Source organism: Olea europaea, chromosome 17 (genome assembly GCF_002742605.1).
Source record: "Olea europaea var. sylvestris chromosome 17, O_europaea_v1, whole genome shotgun sequence".
NCBI classification, from domain to species: Eukaryota; Viridiplantae; Streptophyta; class Magnoliopsida; order Lamiales; family Oleaceae; genus Olea; species Olea europaea.
Window position 1 is genome coordinate 11,881,852 of NC_036253.1, and position 4,487 is coordinate 11,886,338.

A 4,487-nucleotide genomic window follows, 5' to 3' on the forward strand; every position below is an offset into this window, starting at 1 on the left:
CTGCTTAAAATAGATGTAAAATCTGATGTTATATTCCCTATTGGTAAAGAAAAGATTGAAGAAATATATAGAGATATAGATTATAGTTGTAAGAATAATATAGGATTTGATTCTGTGAGAACTCATAACGAAATACGAAAAGTAAAAGATATTATAATTAGACATAGAAATATACAAGAAGAAATTTCAGAAGGCTTATTTAAAGGATACATAACTAAAAAAGGACAATCTATAATTTTTGAAGAACTTTTAATATATAGAGAATATTTAAAAGTGCTTGAAAGGCTGAAAAATATAGATATAGGACCTGATTGATAAGACCTTAAAAGATAAAGAATATATCTCATAAATAACCTTAATAAGAGTAAAATAGTACTTTTAACAAATTAAGCTGTTGTGTAAAATTGGAATAATTTCCCAGCCATTCTCAAAATTATCCCTGTAGCCAGGGGGAAGACTTTTGAGAGAGAGAGAGGGAGGGAGGGAGGGAGAGAGAGACCAGAGATTTGAATAGCCAAAAATGAAGCCGGTGGTGGGTATGGTGATAAGGAATAAGATGCAGAAATCGGTGGTGGTGGCTGTGGATCGCCTCTTCTACCACAAAGTTTACAACCGCTACGTTACGCGCACCTCCAAATTCATGGCCCATGACGAGCAAAACCGATGCAACCTTGGCGACCGTGTCCGTACTCTCGCTCTCTATATATGTATACGTGTTTGTGGGAAAATATATTTTTGCGTGCTATAGGTTTAATCTTGTTATTTGATTGGTTGTGAATTGAGATTGCAGGTAAAGTTGGAACCTACGAGGCCGCTGAGCAAGCGGAAGCATTGGATTGTCGTTGACATTCTTAAGAAGTACAAAATTTATCCGCCCACGGCCCACGGGGACGGAAGTGTCTAAACTCAAGATTTAAGCACGGAAGAGGTTAATTTCTATCTATTGTTTTTTCTCATATTGTTTTAATTTCTTGTTGATTAAATAAAAGTGGAAGAGGTTAGATTCCAACTGAAATGTGTTTTATACTTTTTTGTTTAATTAATTATCGATGAGATGCACGGGAAGCTGTTAAGTTATCATGACTATCGCAGGGGTTAAAGAAAATTGAGGGGAAAAGGAATTGATAATATGGGATAAAATTTGAATTCCTTGAGAAGCCAATCGTATTTACATAAATCAAACTGTGGAGTTGCACTATGTATTTGTAATTTAATTGTTCATTGACGCTATGCAAGCAAAAGTGGTTGAGATTGTTTCCTGGTCATGGAAAATTAAAGAAGGAAAAAACCGCTTATGCTAATCACACCATAAAGAACTGGATAATGAATTCAAAGAAGATAATCACATTGCTAATGGTAACACTTCAAGGGAGGATAATTCCAAGGTTTTGTGCATTTTTCCCCCACAATCGGGACACTCCCTTCACCACCCCATTGGAATGGTCTTGCATTATTACATGAAGAAATTGGTTTCCATTTGAACTGAGTTACTCTACAAAATGCTTGTCCTAATAAGTGAAGTTGATTCATTTTTATGTACCATTATTGCCAACCCATTTGCATGCTTTTAAGTAATTAGATGTCTCTGAGAGAGCTTTGTGTTGTTGGTTAGAGCAATCAGCTATAGAGAATGGTGCGCATGCATATACCCTCCCATTTTTGGGGTCAGTATGTATGATGGGCATGAACATCCCCTCCCATTTTGGGGTCAGTATGTATTGATTGAACTCAACTAGATGAAGCATATAACTGTATCTGTTGTCAAATTTGTTGAGCTCACACACTGACGTGTTATGTACTATGTTAAGGTGTCTGAAGGCTTGATAATATTAGTATTGCACGAAGCATGGGATGTTGAAAGGTGTAATGAATTGAGAAGATAGTTTTCTACAATTTCAGATCATATATCGAACCAACAAATCTTTAAATGCCATCGGCCCCTGTCTATCACCTAGAATTATGTAAATATACACCATTATAATCACCCTCTTGAAAAATCTCTCCCCCCTTCCTGAATGTTTGAAAGAAAGGCGATCAAAGCTATGTGTGGAACATCCGTTGGTCTATTCTTCAATTTATTAATTAATGGCCAATAGGCCTTTCAAAATGGTCACAATTTGTTGAAGTCAGTACCAATACATGAGTCCTGCTTTCAAATATAGAATACCTGTTTCCTTTCCTAGGGTCCTCCACTGTTGCCTTCATTTGTTTTTTAGGCCAGCCTTCCATTTGTTGTTGATATCATTACAATGTTCTAGAGGATCAGAATGTTGGTCACCGTTGATAGACATCGCTGCCATTGGAAAGATTTTTGTTGTTTAGCTCCTATAGTTGAATTCTCAAGGGGAAAGGTAATGGAGCATGGTGATGAAATTGGCATTGGAAACATGCTGAAGATATACATTTATTTTGGGCAAAAAATTAAGAAATATATTAGGAATTTTATTCCTTGTATTTGGTTTATTTTACTAAGTATAGGAATAAGTTTGGAAATTCCCATTTTTTGTTTAGGAAACTTCTCATTTGTACTAGAGATTTTAAATACTGATAAAATTATTCATTCTAAATAATGAAGACTACACGGTTGTGATATTGAAAATTCTCCCTAATTTCCAATTCTTCTTATTCTTCTTTGCCCTCTCTATCTATCTGTTCTTTGTCTATCACATTCTGCATCTGCTAGGCCTTTTCTTCTCTTATTCTTTTTCAACGTTTACCATTTATTTTTGGAAAAATTACAGCAGCGATCCCTAACCTTTTTGTTTTTTGTAGACTTTACTCCAACTTTCATTTTGTACCAGCGAAAGTCGCCAACCTTTCATAAATATGCACCTGTGGTCCATCTGGACGGAAACCGTCCGAAATACTGTCAGTTGATTGGGGAAATCCTTGAACTATCTGCTATCGCGACGGTTTTATTGGATGTTGATACTTTTTTGGACGGTGTTCTTGGATTTTGATTCCTTAATTTTCCCAATCAATTAACGGTGTTTTGGATGGTTTCCATCCAGATGGACCTCAGGTGCATATTTATGAAAGATTAGAAACTTCCGCTGGTACAAAATGAAGGTTAGGGTAAATTCTGCATAAAAATGAAAAGGTTAGGGATTGCTGTTGCAATTTTCCCTTTAACTTTTTCCTTGATTAAGTTTTTGATGATTGGAGAAACCGTTTGTAGTGTTTCTTTCTCTTTCTCATTGTCGTGCTTAGTCCATTTGATTTAAATTTTTTGAGAGATTTCTTCAAAATAAATACCCAGCTCCCTTGTCTCCTTTTTCTTTGGCGCTTGATTTGACAGGAGTCAGGATGGTAGAAAGTGGATTGTTACCGTGATATTTGGTTATATTGTCATTTGAGAGTTTTGATTAATTGAAAGAAATGTTACATGGTCACCACCATGAAAATTATTGTGATTATGAATCAGTTGATCAAGGCTGCAAGTGAGAAGTTCTCTAAATTATCATCGTAGGAAGTGTATAAAATTAAAATATGTAACCTCCAACTAAGGTGCAAAAGATGTGTAATACATAATATAGTAATTATGATTGGCCTTTTAGTTACAAGCCTTCTGAGAGTTGATTAAATTGACTTGTCTGTGGAAATTTGTTGGCGAAGGCCATTGATAAATGATCAGACTTCTGATGAATTGGTCCAAAACTAATGGATGGTAACTACTATCTGGAACCTGTCTCATTAGATTTTGGGGAAATTTGCCTATTTCCTCCACAACCTTTCAAAAAAGGCTGAGGTATGCCCCCGACCAATTTTACTGTCACCACTCATCCCCGACCTTTCAATTAATTAGTAGAATTGGTCCTTCCTCTTTGTCCGTTAGTCATGTAAAATGACAAAATTGCCCTCATATTCAAATGAACATAAAGGAAAAAATTAAATTGCTATGCATATCGGAAGACATAAAAAAATTTTAAAAAATCTGTGTATCTTTAATCCCACCAGACCGTCACCACTGCTGCTGGTACCTTCTTGCTATCTCTTTTACAAGAGGCGACTTCTCTCGCTAACCTAAAATTGCAAGTGGTTTGAGTCACTACGAAAGATTAACATTAAAGGGAATTAAATTCCTTTTTGTCAAAAGCCCAAAAGAGAACAATGGTTTTAATTTGGCCCTCAACTTAACAGATTTAACGGATCGACAAAACTTTACCCCTTCTCATCCACAAACTTCCCAACCTCATGAACTAGACAGGCTGACATGCCGTCACTAAAGCTACCACCAATAAAAACACCGTGGCTGCAGACAACATTAATTTGAGCTTCACAATCAAGATATTATGGAAAACAAGAAGGCTAAGAATTTCAGTACATACCCTAAATTCATTGTGGCTGTGAATTTTTAGTTAAGGATTTGAAAAAGAGTAATGCTTAGAATTTCAATAAATGCCCTGAATGGGAATGCCGGTGATTCACCCCCCCCCCCCCCCCCCCCCCCCCCCCCCCCCCCCCCCCCCCCCCCTCCTCCTCCCTCC

General features: G+C 36.6%; 1 long non-coding RNA gene across 3 annotated transcripts in view; it reads left to right on the forward strand.

Annotated features, from left to right (window-relative positions):
* The first annotated feature begins 457 nt into the window (after window positions 1-457).
* LOC111366334 overlaps window positions 458-4,487 on the forward strand; it is a 5,346-nt gene continuing 1,316 nt past the window's right edge. For 2 of the 3 annotated variants that reach the window (XR_002697633.1, XR_002697635.1), the window contains exons 1-2: window positions 462-682; window positions 791-928. This is a non-coding gene — a long non-coding RNA (uncharacterized LOC111366334). Of the gene's footprint in view, window positions 683-790; window positions 929-4,487 lie in introns of all 3 variants that reach the window. The other variant, XR_002697634.1, reaches the window with a different exon arrangement.